Raw genomic sequence first — 22,344 nt, forward strand, 5'->3', positions numbered from 1 at the left:
TGTTATACAGGGACAGACCTGTCCCCACCAGTACTGTACCCCAGTGTTATACAGGGACAGACCTGTCCCCACCAGTACTGTACCCCAGTGTTATACAGTGACAGACCTGTCCCCACCAGTACTGTACCCCAGTGTTACACAGGGACAGACCTGTCCCCACCAGTACTGTACCCCAGTGTTATACAGGGACAGACCTGTCCCCACCAGTACTGTACCCCAGTGTTATACAGGGACAGACCTGTCCCCACCAGTACTGTACCCCAGTGTTATACAGGGACAGACCTATCCCCACCAGTACTCTACCCCAGTGTTATACAGTGACAGACCTGTCCCCACCAGTACTGTACCCCAGTGTTATACAGTGACAGACCTGTCCCCACCAGTACTGTTCCCCAGTGTTATCCAGTGACAGACCTGTCCCCCACCAGTACTGTATCCCAGTGTTATACAGGGACAGACCTGTCCCCACCAGTACTGTTCCCCAGTGTTATACAGTGACAGACCTGTCCCCACCAGTACTGTACCCCAGTGTTATACAGGGACAGACCTGTCCCCACCAGTACTGTACCCCAGTGTTATACAGTGACAGACCTGTCCCCACCAGTACTGTACCCCAGTGTTATACAGGGACAGACCTGTCCCCACCAGTACTGTACCCCAGTGTTATACAGGGACAGACCTGTCCCCACCAGTACTGTTCCCCAGTGTTATACAGTGACAGACCTGTCCCCACCAGTACTGTACCCCAGTGTTATACAGTAACAGACCTGTCCCCACCAGTACTGTACCCCAGTGTTATACAGGGACAGACCTATCCCCACCAGTACTCTACCCCAATGTTATACAGCAACAGACCTGTCCCCACAAGTTCTGTACCCCACTGTTACACAGGGACAGACCTGTCCCCACTAGTACTGTACCCAAGTGTTACACAGGGACAGACCTGTCCCCACCACTACTGTACCCCAGTGTTATACAGAGACAGACCTGTCCCCACCAGTACTGTACCCCAGTGTTATACAGAGACAGACCTGTCCCCACCAGGACTGTACGCCAGTGTTATACAGTGACAGACCTGTCCCCACCAGTACTCTACCCCAGTGTTATACAGTGACACACCTGTCCCCACCAGTACTGTACCCCAGTGTTATCCAGTGACAGACCTGCCCCCACCAGTACTGTGCCCCAGTGTTATTCAGTGACAGACCTGTCCCCACCAGTACTGTCCCACAGTGTTATACAGTGACAGACCTGTCCCCACCAGTACTGTACCCCAGTGTTATACAGTGACAGACCTGTCCCCACCAATACTGTACCCCAGTGTTATACAGTGACAGACCTGTCCCCCACCAGTACTGTACCCCAGTGTTATAGAGACAGACCTGTCCCCACCAGTACTGTTCCCCAGTGTTATACAGGGACAGACCTCTGCCCACCAGTACTGCACCCCAGTGTTATACAGTGACAGACCTGTCCCCACCAGTACTGTACCCCAGTTTATACAGAGACAGACCTGTCCCCACCAGTACTCCACCCCAGAGTTATACAGTAACAGACCTATCCCCACCAGTACTGTGCCCCAGTGTTATACACTGACAGACCTGTCCCCACCAGTACTGTACCCCAGAGTTATACAGTAACAGACCTATCCCCACCAGTACTGTACCCTAGTGTTATACAGTGACAGACCTGTCCCCACCAGTACTGTACCTCACTGTTATACAGTGACAGACCTGTCCCCACCAGTACTGTTCCCCAGTGTTATACAGTGACAGACCTGTCCCCACCAGTACTGTGCCCCAGTGTTATACAGTGACAGACCTGTCCCCACCAGTACTCTACCCAGTGTTATACAGGGACAGACCTGTCCCCACCACTACTGTATCCCAGTGTTATACAGTGACAGACCTGTCCCCACCAGTACTGTACCCCAGTGTTATACAGAGACAGACCTGTCCCCACCAGGACTGTACGCCAGTGTTATAAAGTGACAGACCTGTCCCCCACCATTACTCTACCCCAGTGTTATACAGTGACAGACCTGTCCCCACCAGTACTGTACGCCAGTCTTATAAAGTGACAGACCTGTCCCCCACCATTACTCTACCCCAGTGTTATACAGTGACAGACCTGTCCCCACCAGTACTGTAACCCAGTGTTATACAGTGACAGACCTGTCCCCACCAGTACTGTACCCCAGTGTTATACAGAGACAGACCTATCCCCACCAGGACTGTACCCCAGTGTTATATAGTGACAGACCTGTCCCCCACCAGTACTGTACCCCAGTGTTATACAGAGACGGACCTGTTCCCACCAGGACTGTACCCCAGTGTTATATAGTGACAGACCTGTCCCCCACCAGTACTGTACCCCAGTGTTATACAGAGACAGACCTGTCCCCCACCAGTACTGTACCCCAGTGTTATACACTGACAGACCTCTGCCCACCAGTACTGTAACCCAGTGTTATACAGTGACAGACCTGTCCCCACCAGTACTCTACCCCAGTGTTATACAGAGACAGACCTATCCCCACCAGTCCTGTACCCTAGTGTTATACAGTCACAGACCTGTCCCCACCAGTACTGTGCCCCAGTGTTATACAGTGACAGACCTGTCCCCACCAGTACTGTACCCCAGTGTTATACAGTGACAGACCTGTCCCCATCAGTACTGTACCCCAGTGTTATACAGTGACAGACCTGTCCCCACCAGTACTGTACCCCAGTGTTATACAGTGACAGACCTGTCCCCACCAGTACTGTACCCCAGTGTTATACAGTGACAGACCTGTCCCCACCAGTACTGTACCCCAGTGTTATACAGTGACTGACCTGTCCCCACCAGTACTGTACCCCAGTGTTATACAGTGACAGACCTGTCCCCACCAGTACTGTACCCCAGTGTTATACAGTGACAGACCTGTCCCCACCAGTACTCTACCCCAGTGTTCTACAGTGACAGACCTGTCCCAACCAGTACTCTACCCCAGTGTTATACAGTGACAGACCTGTCCCCACCAGTACTGTACCCCAGTGTTATACACTGGCAGACCTGTCCCCACCAGTACTGTACCCCAGTGTTACCCAGTGACAGACCTGTCCCCCACCAGTACTCTACCCCAGTGTTATACAGTGACAGACCTGTCCCCACCAGTACTGTACGCCAGTGTTATACAGCAACAGACCTGTCCCCACAAGTTCTGTACCCCACTGTTACCCAGGGACAGACCTGTCCCCACTAGTACTGTACCCAAGTGTTACACAGGGACAGACCTGTCCCCACCACTACTGTACCCCAGTGTTATACAGGGACAGACCTGTCCCCACCAGTACTGTACCCCAGTGTTATACAGAGACAGACCTGTCCCCACCAGGACTGTACGCCAGTGTTATAAAGTGACAGACCTGTCCCCCACCAGTACTGTACCCCAGTGTTATACAGTGACAGACCTGTCCCCACCAGTACTGTACCCCAGTGTTATACAGAGACAGACCTGTTCCCACCAGGACTGTACCCCAGTGTTATATAGTGACAGACCTGTCCCCCACCAGTACTGTACCCCAGTGTTATACACTGACAGACCTCTGCCCACCAGTACTGTAACCCAGTGTTATACAGTGACAGACCTGTCCCCACCAGTACTCTACCCCAGTGTTATACAGAGACAGACCTATCCCCACCAGTCCTGTACCCTAGTGTTATACAGTCACAGACCTGTCCCCACCAGTACTGTGCCCCAGTGTTATACAGTGACAGACCTGTCCCCACCAGTACTGTACCCCAGTGTTATACAGTGACAGACCTGTCCCCACCAGTACTGTGCCCCAGTGTTATACAGTGACAGACCTGTCCCCACCAGTACTGTACCCCAGTGTTATACAGTGACAGACCTGTCCCCACCAGTACTGTGCCCCAGTGTTATACAGTGACAGACCTGTCCCCACCAGTACTGTACCCCAGTGTTATACAGTGACAGACCTGTCCCCACCAGTACTGTACCCCAGTGTTATACAGTGACAGACCTGTCCCCACCAGTACTCTACCCCAGTGTTATGCAGTGACAGACCTATCCCCACCAGTACTGTACCCCAGTGTTATACACTGGCAGACCTGTCCCCACCAGTACTGCACCACAGTGTTACCCAGTGACAGACCTGTCCCCACCAGTACTCTACCCCAGTGTTATACAGTGACAGACCTGTCCCCACCAGTACTGTACGCCAGTGTTATACAGCAACAGACCTGTCCCCACAAGTTCTGTACCCCACTGTTACCCAGGGACAGACCTGTCCCCACTAGTACTGTACCCAAGTGTTACACAGGGACAGACCTGTCCCCACCAGTACTGTACCCCAGTGTTATACAGAGACAGACCTGTCCCCACCAGTACTGTACCCCAGTGTTATACAGAGACAGACCTGTCCCCACCAGTACTGTACCCCAGTGTTATACAGAGACAGACCTGTCCCCACCAGGACTGTACGCCAGTGTTATAAAGTGACAGACCTGTCCCCCACCAGTACTGTACCCCAGTGTTATACAGTGACAGACCTGTCCCCACCAGTACTGTACCCCAGTGTTATACAGTGACAGACCTGTCCCCACCAGTACTGTACCCCAGTGTTATACAGTGACAGACCTGTCCCCCACCAGTACTGTACCCCAGTGTTCTACAGTGACAGACCTGTCCCCACCAGTACTGTACCCCAGTGTTATACAGTGACAGACCTGTCCCCACCAGTACTGTACCCCAGTGTTATACAGAGACAGACCTGTCCCCACCAGGACTGTACGCCAGTGTTATAAAGTGACAGACCTGTCCCCCACCAGTACTGTACCCCAGTGTTATACAGTGACAGACCTGTCCCCACCAGTACTGTGCCCCAGTGTTATACAGTGACAGACCTGTCCCCACCAGTACTGTACCCCAGTGTTATACAGTGACAGACCTGTCCCCCACCAGTACTGTACCCCAGTGTTATACAGTGACAGACCTGTCCCCACCAGTACTGTACCCCAGTGTTATACAGAGACAGACCCGTCCCCACCAGGACTGTACGCCAGTGTTATAAAGTGACAGACCTGTCCCCCACCATTACTCTACCCCAGTGTTATACAGTGACAGACCTGTCCCCACCAGTACTGTAACCCAGTGTTATACAGTGACAGACCTGTCCCCACCAGTACTGTACCCCAGTGTTATACAGAGACAGACCTATCCCCACCAGGACTGTACCCCAGTGTTGTCTAGTGACAGACCTGTCCCCCACCAGTACTGTACCCCAGTGTTATACAGAGACAGACCTGTTCCCACCAGGACTGTACCCCAGTGTTATATAGTGACAGACCTGTCCCCCACCAGTACTGTACCCCAGTGTTATACACTGACAGACCTCTGCCCACCAGTACTGTAACACAGTGTTATACAGTGACAGACCTGTCCCCACCAGTACTCTACCCCAGTGTTATACAGAGACAGACCTATCCCCACCAGTCCTGTACCCTAGCGTTATACAGTGACAGACCTGTCCCCACCAGTACTGTGCCCCAGTGTTATACAGTGACAGACCTGTCCCCACCAGTACTGTACCCCAGTGTTATACAGTGACAGACCTGTCCCCACCAGTACTGTACCCCAGTGTTATACAGTGACAGACCTGTCCCCACCAGTACTGTACCCCAGTGTTATACAGTGACTGACCTGTCCCCACCAGTACTGTACCCCAGTGTTATACAGTGACAGACCTGTCCCCACCAGTACTCTACCCCAGTGTTCTACAGTGACAGACCTGTCCCAACCAGTACTCTACCCCAGTGTTATACAGTGACAGACCTGTCCCCACCAGTACTGTACCCCAGTGTTATACACTGGCAGACCTGTCCCCACCAGTACTGTACCCCAGTGTTATACAGTGACAGACCTGTCCCCACCAGTACTCTACCCCAGTGTTATACAGTGACAGACCTGTCCCCACCAGTACTGTACGCCAGTGTTATACAGCAACAGACCTGTCCCCACAAGTTCTGTACCCCACTGTTACCCAGGGACAGACCTGTCCCCACTAGTACTGTACCCAAGTGTTACACAGGGACAGACCTGTCCCCACCACTATGGTACCCCAGTGTTATACAGTGACAGACCTGTCCCCATCAGTACTGTACCCCAGTGTTATACAGAGACAGACCTGTCCCCACCAGGACTGTACGCCAGTGTTATAAAGTGACAGACCTGTCCCCCACCAGTACTGTACCCCAGTGTTATACAGTGACAGACCTGTCCCCACCAGTACTGTACCCCAGTGTTATACAGAGACAGACCTGTTCCCACCAGGACTGTACCCCAGTGTTATATAGTGACAGACCTGTCCCCCACCAGTACTGTACCCCAGTGTTATACAGTGACAGACCCGTCCCCACCAGTACTGTTCCCCAGTGTTATACAGTGACAGACCTCTGCCCACCAGTACTGTAACCCAGTGTTATACAGTGACAGACCTGTCCCCACCAGTACTCTACCCCAGTGTTATACAGTGACAGACCTGTCCCCACCAGTACTGTACCCCAGTGTTATACACTGACAGACCTCTGCCCACCAGTACTGTAACCCAGTGTTATACAGTGACAGACCTGTCCCCACCAGTACTCTACCCCAGTGTTATACAGAGACAGACCTATCCCCACCAGTCCTGTACCCTAGTGTTATACAGTCACAGACCTGTCCCCACCAGTACTGTGCCCCAGTGTTATACAGTGACAGACCTGTCCCCACCAGTACTGTACCGCAGTGTTATACAGTGACAGACCTGTCCCCACCAGTACTGTGCCCCAGTGTTATACAGTGACAGACCTGTCCCCACCAGTACTGTACCCCAGTGTTATACAGTGACAGACCTGTCCCCACCAGTACTCTACCCCAGTGTTCTACAGTGACAGACGTGTCCCAACCGGTACTCTACCCCAGTGTTATGCAGTGACAGACCTATCCCCACCAGTACTGTACCCCAGTGTTATACACTGGCAGACCTGTCCCCACCAGTACTGCACCACAGTGTTACCCAGTGACAGACCTGTCCCCACCAGTACTCTACCCCAGTGTTATACAGTGACAGACCTGTCCCCACCAGTACTGTACGCCAGTGTTATACAGCAACAGACCTGTCCCCACTGTTCTGTACAAGTTCTGTACCCCACTGTTACCCAGGGACAGACCTGTCCCCACTAGTACTGTACCCAAGTGTTACACAGGGACAGACCTGTCCCCACCACTACTGTACCCCAGTGTTATACAGTGACAGACCTGTCCCCACCAGTACTGTACCCCAGTGTTATACAGAGACAGACCTGTCCCCACCAGGACTGTACGCCAGTGTTATAAAGTGACAGACCTGTCCCCCACCAGTACTGTACCCCAGTGTTATACAGTGACAGACCTGTCCCCACCAGTACTGTGCCCCAGTGTTATACAGTGACAGACCTGTCCCCACCAGTACTGTACCCCAGTGTTATACAGTGACAGACCTGTCCCCCACCAGTACTGTACCCCAGTGTTATACAGTGACAGACCTGTCCCCACCAGTACTGTACCCCAGTGTTATACAGAGACAGACCCGTCCCCACCAGTACTGTACACCAGTGTTATACAGTGACAGACCTGTCCCCACCAGTACTGTGCCCCAGTGTTATACAGTGACAGACCTGTCCCCACCAGTACTGTACCCCAGTGTTACACAGTGACAGACCTGTCCCCACCAGTACTGTACCCCAGTGTTATACAGTGACAGACCTGTCCCCACCAGTACTGTGCCCCAGTGTTATACAGTGACAGACCTGTCCCCACCAGTACTGTACCCCAGTGTTATACAGTGACAGACCTGTCCCCACCAGTACTGTACCCCAGTGTTATACAGTGACAGACCTGTCCCCACCAGTACTCTACCCCAGTGTTATACAGTGACAGACCTGTCCCCACCAGTACTGTCCCCTAGTGTTATACAGTGACAGACCTGTCCCCACCAGTACTGTGCCCCAGTGTTATACAGAACAGACCTGTCCCCACCAGTACTGTACCCCAGTGTTATAGAGACAGACCTGTCCCCACCTGTACTGTACCCCAGTGTTATACAGTGACAGACCTGTCCCCACCACTACTGTACACCAGTGTTACACAGTGACAGGCCTGTCCCCACCAGTACGGTACCCCAGTGTTATACAGTGACAGACCTGTCCCCACCTGTACTCTACCCCAGTGTTATACACTGACAGACCTGTCCCCACCAGTACTGTCCCCCAGTGTTATACAGTGACAGACCTGTCCCCACCAGTACTGTGCCCCAGTGTTATACAGTGACAGATCTGTCCCCACCAGTACTGTACCCCAGTGTTATACAGTGACAGACCTGTCCCAACCAGTACTGTTCCCCAGTGTTATACAGTGACAGACCTGTCCCCACCAGCACTGTACCCCAGTGTTACACAGTGACAGACCTGTCCCCACCAGTACTGTACCCCAGTGTTATACAGAGACAGACCTGTCCCCACCAGGACTGTACCCCAGTGTTATATAGTGACAGACCTGTCCCCACCAGTACTGTACCCCAGTGTTATACACTGACAGACCTCTGCCCACCAGTACTGTAACCCAGTGTTATACAGTGACAGACCTGTCCCCAACAGTACTCTACCCCAGTGTTATACAGAGACAGACCTATCCCCACCAGTACTGTACACCAGTGTTATACAGTGACAGACCTGTCCCCACCAGTACTGTGCCCCAGTGTTATACAGTGACAGACCTGTCCCCACCAGTACTGTACCCCAGTGTTATACAGTGACAGACCTGTCCCCACCAGTACTGTACCCCAGTGTTATACAGTGACAGACCTGTCCCCACCAGTACTGCACCCCAGTGTTATACAGTGACAGACCTGTCCCCACCAATACTGTACCCCAGTGTTATACAGTGACAGACCTGTCCCAACCAGTACTCTACCCCAGTGTTATACAGTGACAGACCTGTCCCCACCAGTACTGTACCCCAGTGTTATATACTGGCAGACCTGTCCCCACCAGTACTGCACAACAGTGTTACCCAGTGACAGACCTGTCCCCACCAGTACTGTACCCCAGTGTTACACAGGGACAGACATTTCCCCACCAGTACTGTACCCCAGAGTTACACAGGGACAGACCTGTCCCCACCAGTACTATACCCCAGTGTTATACAGAGACAGACCTGTCCCCACCAGGACTGTACCCCACTGTTATACAGTGACAGACCTGTCCCCACTAGTACTATACCCCAGTGTTATATAGTGACAGACCTATCCCCACCAGTACTGTACCCCACTGTTATACAGTGACAGACCTGTCCCCACCAGTACTGTACCCCAGTGTTATATATTGACAGACCTGTCCCCACCAGGACTGTACCCCAGTGTTATACAGTGACAGACCTGTCTCCACCAGTACTGTAACCCAGTGTTATACAGCGACAGACCTGTCCCCACCAGTACTGTAACCCAGTGTTATACAGCGACAGACCTGTCCCCACCAGTACTGTACCCCAGTGTTATACAGTGACAGACCTGTCCCCACCAGGACTGTACCCCAGTGTTATACAGTGACAGACCTGTCCCCACCAGTACTGTAACCCAGTGTTATACAGCGACAGACCTGTCCCCACCAGTACTGTACCCCAGTGTTATACAGTGACAGACCTGTCCCCACCAGGACTGTACCCCAGTGTTATACAGGGACAGACCTGTCCCCCACCAGTACAGTACCCCAGTGTTATACAGTGACAGACCTGTCCCCACCAGTACTGTACCCCAGTGTTATACAGGGACAGACCTGTCCCCCACCAGTACTGTACCCCAGTGTTATACAGAGACAGACCTGTCCCCACCAGGACTGTACCCCAGTGTTATATAGTGACAGACCTGTCCCCCACCAGAACTCTACCCCAGTGTTATACACTGACAGACCTCTGCCCACCAGTACTGTTCCCGAGTGTTATACAGAGACAGACCTATCCCCCACCAGTACTGTACCCTAGTGTTATACAGTCACAGACCTGTCCCCACCAGTACTGTGCCCCAGTGTTATACAGGGACAGACCTGTCCCCACCAGTACTGTACCCCAGTGTTATACAGTGACAGACCTGTCCCCACCAGTACTGTGCCCCAGTGTTATACAGTGACAGACCTGTCCCCACCAGTACTGTACCCCAGTGTTATACAGTGACTGACCTGTCCCCACCAGTACTCTACCCCAGTGTTCTACAGTGACAGACCTGTCCCAACCAGACCTGTAGCCCAGTGTTACACAGGAACAGACCTGTCCCCACCAGTACTGTGCCCCAGTGTTATACAGAGACAGACCTATCCCCCACCAGTACTGTACCCTAGTGTTATACAGTCACAGACCTGTTCCCACCAGTACTGTGCCCCAGTGTTATACAGGGACAGACCTGTCCCCACCAGTACTGTAGCCCAGTGTTACACAGGGACAGACCTGTCCCCACCAGTACTGTAGCCCAGTGTTACACAGGGACAGACCTGTCCCCACCAGTACTGTAGCCCAGTGTTACACAGGGACAGACCTGTCCCCACCAGTATTGTAGCCCAGTGTTACACAGGGACAGACCTGTCCCCACCAGTACTGTGCCCCAGTGTTATACAGAGACAGACCTATCCCCCACCAGTACTGTACCCTAGTGTTATACAGTCACAGACCTGTCCCCACCAGAACTGTGTCCCAGTGTTATACAGTGACAGATCTGTCCCCACCAGTACTGTACCCCAGTGTTATACAGTGACTGACCTGTCCCCACCAGTACTGTGCCCCAGTGTTATACAGTGACAGACCTGTCCCCACCAGTACTGTACCCCAGTGTTATACAGTGACAGACCTGTCCCCACCAGTACTGTACCCCAGTGTTATACAGGGACAGACCTGTCCCCACCAGTACTGTACCCCAGTGTTATACACTGGCAGACCTGTCCCCACCAGTACTGCACCACAGTGTTACCCAGTGACAGACCTGTCCCCACCAGTACTGTACCCCAGTGTTACACAGGGACAGACCTTTCCCCACCAGTACTGTAGCCCAGTGTTACACAGGGACAGACCTGTCCCCACCAGTACTGTACCCCAGTGTTATACAGTGACAGACCTGTCCCCACCAGTACTGTAGCCCACTGTTACCCAGGGACAGACCTGTCCCCACTAGTACTGTACCCAAGTGTTACACAGGGACAGACCTGTCCCCACCACTACTGTACCCCAGTGTTACACAGTGACAGACCTGTCCCCACCAGTACTGTTCCCCAGTGTTATACAGGGACAGACCTGTCCCCACCAGTACTGTACCCCAGTGTTATACAGTGACAGACCTGTCCCCACCAGTACTGTACCCCAGTGTTATATATAGTGACAGACCTGTCCCCACCAGTACTGTACCCCAGTGTTATACAGTGACAGACCTGTCCCCACCAAGACTGTACACCAGTGTTATACAGTGACAGACCTGTCCCCACCAGTACTGTACCCCAGTGTTATACAGTGACTGACCTGTCCCCACCAGTACTGTACCCCAGTGTTATACAGTGACAGACCTGTCCCCACCAGTACTGTACCCCAGTGTTATACAGTGACAGACCTGTCCCCACCAGTACTGTAACCCAGTGTTATACAGCGACAGACCTGTCCCCACCAGTACTGTACCCCAGTGTTATACAGTGACAGACCTGTCCCCACCAGGACTGTACCCCAGTGTTATACAGGGACAGACCTGTCCCCCACCAGTACTGTACCCCAGTGTTATACAGTGACAGACCTGTCCCCACCAGTACTGTACCCCAGTGTTATACAGAGACAGACCTGTCCCCACCAGGACTGTACCCCAGTGTTATATAGTGACAGACCAGTCCCCCACCAGTACTGTACCCCAGTGTTATACAGAGACAGACCTGTTCCCACCAGGACTGTACCCCAGTGTTATATAGTGACAGACCTGTCCCCACCAGGACTGTACCCCAGTGTTATACAGAGACAGACCTATCCCAACCAGTACTGTACCCTAGTGTTATACAGTCACAGACCTGTCCCCACCAGTACTGTGCCCCAGTGTTATACAGGGACAGACCTGTCCCCACCAGTACTCTATCCCAGTGTTATACAGTGACAGACCTGTCCCCACCAGTACTGTACCCCAGTGTTATACAGTGACAGACCTGTCCCCACCAGTACTGTTCCCCAGTGTTATACAGTGACAGACCTGTCCCCACCAGGACTGTACCCCAGTGTTATACAGTGACAGACCTGTCCCCACCAGTACTCTATCCCAGCATTATACAGTAACAGACCTGTCCCCACCAGTACTGTACCCCAGTGTGATACAGAGACAGACCTGTCCCAACCAGTACTCTACCCCAGTGTTCCACAGTGACAGACCTGTCCCCACCAGTACTGTACCCCAGTGTTATATACTGGCAGACCTGTCCCCACCAGTACTGCACAACAGTGTTACCCAGTGACAGACCTGTCCCCACCAGTACTGTACCCCAGTGTTACACAGGGACAGACCTTTCCCCACCAGTACTGTACCCCAGTGTTATATAGTGACAGACCTGTCCCCACCAGGACTGTACCCCAGTGTTATACAGGGACAGACCTGTCCCCACCAGTACTGTGCCCCAGTGTTATATAGTGACAGACCAGTCCCCCACCAGTACTGTACCCCAGTGTTATACAGAGACAGACCTGTTCCCACCAGGACTGTACCCCAGTGTTATATAGTGACAGACCTGTCCCCACCAGGACTGTACCCCAGTGTTATACAGGGACAGACCTGTCCCCACCAGTACTGTGCCCCAGTGTTATACAGTGACAGACCTGTCCCCACCAGTACTGTTCCCCAGTGTTATACAGGGACAGACCTGTCCCCACCAGTACTGTACCCCAGTGTTATACAGTGACAGACCTCTGCCCACCAGTACTGTAACCCAGTGTTATACACTGACAGACCTGTCCCCAACAGTACTCTACCCCAGTGTTATACAGAGACAGACCTATCCCAACCAGTACTGTACCCTAGTGTTATACAGTCACAGACCTGTCCCCACCAGTACTGTGCCCCAGTGTTATACAGTGACAGACCTGTCCCCACCAGTACTCTATCCCAGTGTTATACAGTGACAGACCTGTCCCCACCAGTACTGTACCCCAGTGTTATACAGTGACAGACCTGTCCCCACCAGTACTGTTCCCCAGTGTTATACAGTGACAGACCTGTCCCCACCAGGACTGTACCCCAGTGTTATACAGTGACAGACCTGTCCCCACCAGTACTCTATCCCAGCATTATACAGTGACAGACCTGTCCCCACCAGTACTGTACCCCAGTGTGATACAGAGACAGACCTGTCCCAACCAGTACTCTACCCCAGTGTTCCACAGTGACAGACCTGTCCCCACCAGTACTGTACCCCAGTGTTATATACTGGCAGACCTGTCCCCACCAGTACTGCACAACAGTGTTACCCAGTGACAGACCTGTCCCCACCAGTACTGTACCCCAGTGTTACACAGGGACAGACCTTTCCCCACCAGTACTGTACCCCAGTGTTACACAGGGACAGACCTGTCCCCACCAGTACTATACCCCAGTGTTATACAGAGACAGACCTGTCCCCACCAGGACTGTACCCCACTGTGATACAGTGACAGACCTGTCCCCACCAGTACTATACCCCAGTGTTATTTAGTGACAGACCTATCCCCACCAGTACTGTACCCCACTGTTATACAGTGACAGACCTGTCCCCACCAGTACTGTACCCCAGTGTTATATATTGACAGACCTGTCCCCACCAGGACTGTACCCCAATGTTATACAGTGACAGACCTGTCCCCACCAGGACTGTACCCCAGTGTTATTCAGGGACAGACCTGTCCCCACCAGTACTGTACCCCAGTGTTATACAGTGACAGACCTGTCCCCACCAGTACTGTACCCCAGTGTTATACAGAGACAGACCTGTCCCCACCAGGACTGTACCCCAGTTTTATATAGTGACAGACCTGTCGCCCACCAGTACTGTACCCCAGTGTTATACAGAGACAGACCTGTTCCCACCAGGACTGTACCCCAGTGTTATATAGTGACAGACCTGTCCCCCACCAGTACTCTACCCCAGTGTTATACACTGACAGACCTCTGCCCACCAGTACTGTTCCCGAGTGTTATACAGTGACAGACCTGTCCCCACCAGTACTCTACCCCAGTGTTATACAGAGACAGACCTATCCCCACCAGTACTGTACCCTAGTGTTATACAGTCACAGACCTGTCCCCACCAGTACTGTGCCCCAGTGTTATACAGTGACAGACCTGTCTCCACCAGTACTGTACCCCAGTGTTATACAGTGACAGACCTGTCCCCACCAGTACTGTACCCCAGTGTTATACAGTGACAGACCTGTCCCCACCAGTACTGTACCCCAGTGTTATACAGTGACTGACCTGTCCCCACCAGTGCTGTACCCCAGTGTTATACAGTGACAGACCTGTCCCCACCAGTACTCTACCCCAGTGTTATACAGTGACACACCTGTCCCAACCAGTACTCTACCCCAGTGTTATACAGTGACAGACCTGTCCCCACCAGTACTGTACCTCAGTGTTATACACTGGCAGACCTGTCCCCACCAGTGCTGCACCACAGTGTTACCCAGTGACAGACCTGTCCCCACCAGTACTGTACCCCAGTGTTACACAGGGACAGACCTTTCCCCACCAGTACTGTAGCCCAGTGTTATACACTGGCAGACCTGTCCCCACCAGTACTGTGCCCCAGTGTTATACAGTGACAGACCTGTCCCCACCAGTACTGTTCCCCAGTGTTATACAGGGACAGACCTGTCCCCACCAGTACTGTACCCCAGTGTTATACAGGGACAGACCTGTCCCTACCAGTACTGTACCCCAGGGTTATACAGTGACAGACCTGTCCCCCACCAGTACTGTACCCCAGTGTTATACAGAGACAGACCTGTTCCCACCAGGACTGTAACCCAGTGTTATATAGTGACAGACCTGTCCCCCACCAGTACTGTACCCCAGTGTTATACACTGACAGACCTCTGCCCACCAGTACTGTAACCCAGTGTTATACAGTGACAGACCTGTCCCCACCAGTACTCTACCCCAGTGTTATACAGAGACAGACCTGTCCCCACCAGTACTGTACCCTAGTGTTATACAGAGACAGACCTGTCCCCACCAGTACTGTACCCCAGTGTTATACAGTGACAGACCTGTCCCCACCAGTACTCTACCCCAGTGTTATACAGAGACAGACCTGTCCCCACCAGTACTGTACCCTAGTGTTATACAGAGACAGACCTGTCCCCACCAGTACTGTACCCCAGTGTTATACAGTGACAGACCTGTCCCCACCAGTACTGTACCCCAGTGTTATACAGTGACAGACCTGTCCCCACCAGTACTGTACCCCAGTGTTATACAGTGACAGACCTGTCCCCACCAGTACTCTACCCCAGTGTTCTACAGTGACAGACCTGTCCCAACCAGTACTCTACCCCAGTGTTATACAGTGACAGACCTGTCCCCACCAGTACTGTACCCCAATGTTATACACTGGCAGTCCTGTCCCCACCAGTACTGTACCCCAGTGTTACACAGGGACAGACCTGTCCCCACCAGTACTATACCCCAGTGTTATACAGAGACAGAGCTGTCCCCACCAGGACTGTACCCCAGTGTTATATAGTGACAGACCTGTCCCCAAGACTGTACACCAGTGTTATACAGTGACAGACCTGTCCCCACCAGTACTGTAACCCAGTGTTATACAGCGACAGACCTGTCCCCACCAGTACTGTACCCCAGTGTTATACAGTGACAGACCTGTCCCCACCAAGACTGTACCCCAGTGTTATACAGTGACAGACCTGTCCCCACCAGTACTGTAACCCAGTGTTATACAGCGACAGACCTGTCCCCACCAGTACTGTACCCCAGTGTTATACAGTGACAGACCTGTCCCCACCAGGACTGTACCCCAGTGTTACACAGGGACAGACCTTTCCCCACCAGTACTGTACCCCAGTGTTACACAGGGACAGACCTGTCCCCACCAGTACTGTACCCCAGTGTTATACAGTGACAGACCTGTCCCCACCAGGACTGTACCCCAGTGTTATTCAGTGACAGACCTGTCCCCACCAGTACTGTACCCCAGTGGTATACAGAGACAGACCTGTCCCCACCAGGACTGTACCCCAGTGTTATATAGTGACAGACCTGTCCCCCACCAGTACTCTACCCCAGAGTTATACAGTGACAGACCTGTCCCCACCAGTACTGTAACCCAGTGTTATACAGTGACAGACCTGTCCCCACCAGTACTGTACCCCAGTGTTATACAGTGACAGACCTGTCCCCCACCAGTACTGTACCCCAGTGTTAGACAGGGACAGACATGTCCCCACCAGTACTGTACCCCAGTGTTATACAGGTTCAGACCTGTCCCCACCAGTACTGTACCCCAGTGGTATACAGAGACAGACCTGTCCCCCACCAGTACTCTACCCCAGAGTTATACAGTGACAGACCTGTCCCCACAGGTACTGTACCCCAGTGTTATACAGAGACAGACCTGTCCCCACCAGGACTGTAGCCCAGTGCTATATAGTGGCAGAACTGTCCCCACCAGTACTGTATCCCAGTGTTATACAGTGACAGACCTGTCCCCACCAGGACTGTACCCCAGTGTTATTCAGTGACAGACCTGTCCCCACCAGTACTGTACCCCATTGGTATACAGAGACAGACCTGTCCCCACCAGTACTGTACCCCAGTGTTAGACAGGGACAGACATGTCCCCACCAGTACTGTACCCCAGTGTTATACAGATTCAGACCTGTCCCCACCAGTACTGTACCCCAGTGTTAGACAGGGACAGACATGTCCCCACCAGTACTGTACCCCAGTGTTATACAGGTTCAGACCTGTCCCCACCAGTACTGTGCCCCAGTGTTATACAGTGACAGACCTGTCCCCACCAGTACTGTACCCCAGTTTTATACAGTGACAGACCTGTCCCCACCAGTACTGTACCCCAGTGTTATACAGTGACAGACCTGTCCCCACCAGTACTGTACCCCAGTGTTATACAGTGACAGACCTGTCCCCACCAGTACTGTAACCCAGTGTTATACAGCGGCAGACCTGTCCCCACCAGTACTGTACCCCAGTGTTATACAGTGACAGACCTGTCCCCCACCAGTACTCTACCCCAGAGTTATACAGTGACAGACCTGTCCCCACCAGTACTGTACCCCAGTGTTATACAGCGACAGACCTGTCCCCACCAGTACTGTACCCCAGTGTTATACAGAGACAGACCTGTCCCCACCAGGACTGTACCCCAGTGTTATACAGCGACAGACCTGTCCCCACCAGGACTGTACCCCAGTGTTATACAGTGACAGACCTGTCCCCACCAGTACTGTAACCCAGTGTTATACAGCGACAGACCTGTCCCCACCAGTACTGTACCCAGTGTTATACAGGGACAGACCTGTCCCCACCAGGACTGTACCCCAGTGTTATATAGTGACAGACCTGTCCTCACCAGTACTGTACCCCAGTGTTATACAGGGACAGACCTGTCCCCACCAGGACTGTACCCCACTGTTATATAGTGACAGACCTGTCCCCCACCAGTACTCTACCCCAGTGTAATACAGTGACAGACCTGTCCCCACCAGTACTGTACCCCAGTGTTATACAGTGATAGACCTGTTCCCACCAGTACTTACCCCAGTGTTATACAGGGACAGACCTGTCCCCACCAGTACTGTACCCCAGTGTTATACAGAGACAGACCTGTATAACAGTGTGAGAGAGAGAAAACCACATCGAGAGAGAGATACAGACTGAGAGTCAGAGAGAGAATGAGAGTGAGAGAGAGAGAGAGAGGCAGGTACGGAAAGAGAAAGGGATAGCTAGTGACAGGGAGAGACAGAGGGGAGACAACCAGAGAGAAAGAGCGACAGAGTGACAGAGAGATAGATAGAGAGAGAGGGAGAGAGAGAGAGAGACAGAGGGGAGAGAACCAGAGAGAAAGAGCGACAGAGTGACAGAGAGATAGATAGAGAGAGAGGGAGAGAGAGAGAGAGAGAGAGAGAGAGAGACAGAGGGGAGAGAACCAGAGAGAAAGAGTGACAGAGAGATAGATAGAGAGAGAGACAGAGAGGAAGAGAGATTCAGAGAGTGAGAAAGACAAAGTAACAGAGAGATAGATAGAGAGAGAGAGAGAGAGACAGAGAGGAAGAGAGATTCAGAGAGTGAGAGAGACAGTGTGACAGAGACATAAACGGAGAGTGAGAGAGATAGAGAGGGAGAGACAGAAAGGAAGAGAGATTCAGAGAGCGAGAGAGACAGAGTGACAGACATAAACGGAGAGAGAGACAGCGAGACAGAGAGGGAGAGAGATTCAGAGAGCGAGAGCGACAGAGTGACAGAGAGATAGATAGAGAGAGACAGACAGAGTGAGAGATTCAGAGAGCGAGAGCGACAGAGAGATAGATAGAGAGAGAGAGAGAGAGACAGAGGGGAGAAAACCAGAGAGAAAGAGCGATAGAGTGACAGAGGGATAGAGAGAGAGAGAGAGAGAGAGAGAGAGAGACAGAGAGGGAGAGAGATTCAGAGAGCGAGAGCGACAGAGTGACAGAGAGATAGATAGAGAGATAGAGATAGAGAGAGAGATACAGAGAGGAAGAGAGATTCAGAGAGCGAGAGAGACAGTGTGACAGAGAGATAGATAGAGAGAGACAGACAGAGTGAGAGATTCAGAGAGCGAGAGCGACAGTGACAGAGAGATAGATAGAGAGAGAGAGAGACAGAGAGAGAGAGAGATTCAGAGAGCGAGAGAGACAGTGTGACAGAGAGATAGATAGAGAGAGAGACAGAGAGAGAGAGAGAGATTCAGAGAGTGAGAGAGACAGTGTGACAGAGACATAAACGGAGAGAGAGAGAGAGACAGAAAGGAAGAGAGATTCAGAGAGCGAGAGAGACAGTGACAGAGACATAAACGGAGAGAGAGAGAGAGAGAGAGAGAGACAGAGAGAGTAAACAACTTTCTGACTCTCCAGACGCTCCTGTCTGCCACTAGCAATAGATGGCTCACTTACCGGTGGAGTGTCTGGGTGGTGGGGGTTGGGCTAAGTGTGTCTGTGTGTGTGTGTGTGTGTGTGTGGGCACACGTGCCCTGTGCCTGTGCCTGTGGGTCGGATTAGGTTCCGCCTGTCTGCCTCACCGTTCAGTGCTTGTTGTTTCCATGATCTCCAGGCCCCAGCACCTCCCACTTCCGGAAGCGATGGGGCCCTCTCATTTGTCACTGAAATCACAGAATCCCTGCAGTGTGCAAACAGGCCCTTCGGCCCATCAAGCCCACACCGACCCTCCAAAGAGTAACCCACGCATCCCCTTACCATTGTTACTCTACATTTACCCCCAACTAATCCACCCTAACCTGCACATCCCTGGGCAATACGGGACAATTTAGCACGGCCAATCCCACCCTAACCTGCACATCCCTGGGCAATACGGGACAATTTAGCACGGCCAATCCCACCCTAACCTGCACATCCCTGGGCAATACGGGACAATTTAGCACGGCCGATCCCACCCTAACCTGCACATTCCTGGGCACTACAGGGACAATTTAGCACGGCCAATCCCACCCTAACCTGCACATCCCTGGGCACTACGGGACAATTTAGCACGGCCAATCCCACCCTAACCTGCACATCCTTGAGCACTACGGGACAATTTAGCACGGCCAATCCCACCCTAACCTGCACATCCCTGGGCAATACGGGACAATTTAGCACGGCCGATCCCACCCTAACCTGCACATTCCTGGGCACTACAGGGACAATTTAGCACGGCCAATCCCACCCTAACCTGCACATCCCTGGGCACGACGGGGACAATTTAGTACGGCCAATCCCACCCTAACCTGCACATCCCTGGGCACTACGGGACAATTTAGCACGGCCAATCCCACCCTAACCTGCACATCCTTGAGCACTACGGGACAATTTAGCACGGCCAATCCCACCCTAACCTGCACATCCCTGGGCACTATGGGACAATTTAGCACGGCCAATCCCACCCTAACCTGCACATCCCTGGGCACTACAGGGACAATTTAGCACGGCCAATTCACCCTAACCTGCACATCCCTGGGCACTACGGAACAGTTTAGCACGGCCAATCCCACCCTAACCTGCACATCCCTGGGCACTACGGGACAATTTAGCACGGCCAATCCACCCTAACCTGCACATCCCTGGGCACTATAGGGACAATTTAGCACGGCCAATTCACCCTATCCTGCACATCCCTGGGCACTATAGGGACAATTTAGCACGGCCAATTCACCCTAACCTGCACATCCCTGGGCACTATGGGACAATTTAGCATGGCCAATCCTACCCTAACCCGCACATCCCTGGGCACTATGGGGACAATTTAGCACGGCCAATCCCACCCTAACTTGCACATCCCTGGGCACTATGAGACAATTTAGCACGGCCAATCCCACCATAACCTGCACGTCCCTGGGCACTATGGGACAATTTAGCACGGCCTATCCACCCTAACCTGCACATCCCTGGGCACTACGGGACAATTTAGCACGGCCAATCCCACCCTAACCTGCACATCCCTGGGCACTACGGGACAATTTAGCACGGCCAATCCCACCCTAACCTGCACATCCCTGGGCACTATGGGACAATTTAGCACGGCCTATCCACCCTAACCTGCACATCCCTGGGCACTACGGGACAATTTAGCACGGCCAATCCCACCCTAACCTGCACATCCCTGGGCACTACGGGACAATTTAGCACGGCCAATCCCACCCGAACCTGCACATCCCTGGGCACTACGGGACAATTTATAATGGCCAATCCGACCCTAACCTGCACATCCCTGGGCACTACGGGGACAATTTAGCATGGCCAATCCCACCCTAACCTGCACATCCCTGGGCACTACGGGGACAATTTAGTACGGCCAATCCCACCCGAACCTGCACGTCGTTGAAATGTTTTAGGAAACCGAAGCATCTGGAGGAAACCAATGCAGACATGGGGAGAATGTGCAAATTCCCTCAGCACTGACCCTCCCACAGCACCCACTCCCTCAGCACTGACCCTCCCACAGCGCCCACTCCCTCAGCACTGACCCTCCCACAGCACCCACTCCCTCAGCACTGACCCTCCCACAGCACCCACTCCCTCAGCACTGACCCTCCCACAGCACCCACTCCCTCAGCACTGACCCTCCCACAGCGCCCACTCCCTCAGCACTGACCCTCCCACAGCACCCACTCCCTCAGCACTGACCCTCCCACAGCACCCACTCCCTCAGCACTGACCCTCCCACAGTGCCCACTCCCTCAGCACTGACCCTCCCACAGCACCCACTCCCTCAGCACTGACCCTCCCACAGCCACCCGCTCCCTCAGCACTGACCCTCCCACAGCACCCACTCCCTCAGCACTGACCCTCCCACAGCCACCCGCTCCCTCACAAACTGAGGAGGGGGTGCAGAATCTCAGAGAAACCTGTAAAACGCTAACGTGACGAGACGGGGGCAGGACGTTTTCGGTGTGCGGTGTGGTTTCAGAACCGGGGACGGATATGGCCCACAGTCCAATAGAGAGGGTTGAAGACTGAAATCAGGACACATGTCTACATCCCTGACAATGGGGAGGGGGGGGGGGGGGGGGGGGGGGGGGTGAGCATGAGCGATTCCCTGCCTCAGACACAGGTCCAGCGCTGAAGTATCCAAGGTATTCAACGCAGACTTGGTTACAGTTCATGGAGGGCCAGGGGGAGAAGGGGTCGAAGGGTATTTGGGGGTTTGTGGGTAGGAGCGGCGAGCATTTGGAAGCGGGGAACAGGGGACTCAGCTGGATGATCTCCCAACGATTGCGGTAGCAGGCTGGACGGGCTGAAGGGCCAGCTCCTGCCCCTGCTCTCCACGAGGTAACGTCAATCCCCACACCCCGCCAGCCCAGACGGGATTTGGGAATTGAAGGGAAAATCCCAGCTCCTGGCTTAAAATGGATTGAATAATCCAGGCAGCTAGCGTCTCCATCTGCTGGAGGGTCGACAGAGTTCAGCACAGAGCGAGGGACATTCAGCCCCCTACACCCCCTCCCTATCTCTGTGTGTGTCACCCCCTCCAGCCCCCTACACCCCCTCCCTATCTCTGGGTGTGTCACCCCCCT

At 53.1% G+C, this 22,344-nt stretch overlaps 1 protein-coding gene across 1 annotated transcript in view; it reads right to left on the bottom strand.

Annotated features, from left to right (window-relative positions):
• The window catches only part of LOC148134625 (uncharacterized), a 54,190-nt gene extending 34,813 nt beyond the window's left edge, over window positions 1-19,377 (bottom strand). The window contains exon 1 of the mRNA XM_087985666.1: window positions 19,229-19,377. The gene's annotated coding sequence lies outside the window, so the exon portion shown is untranslated. The remainder of the gene's footprint in view (window positions 1-19,228) is intronic.
• Window positions 19,378-22,344: the final 2,967 nt, after the last annotated feature.

Source organism: Chiloscyllium plagiosum, unplaced genomic scaffold (genome assembly GCF_037043375.1).
Source record: "Chiloscyllium plagiosum isolate Xiang-an unplaced genomic scaffold, Cpla_swu_hap1 HiC_scaffold_53Y, whole genome shotgun sequence".
Classification (NCBI taxonomy): Eukaryota; Metazoa; Chordata; class Chondrichthyes; order Orectolobiformes; family Hemiscylliidae; genus Chiloscyllium; species Chiloscyllium plagiosum.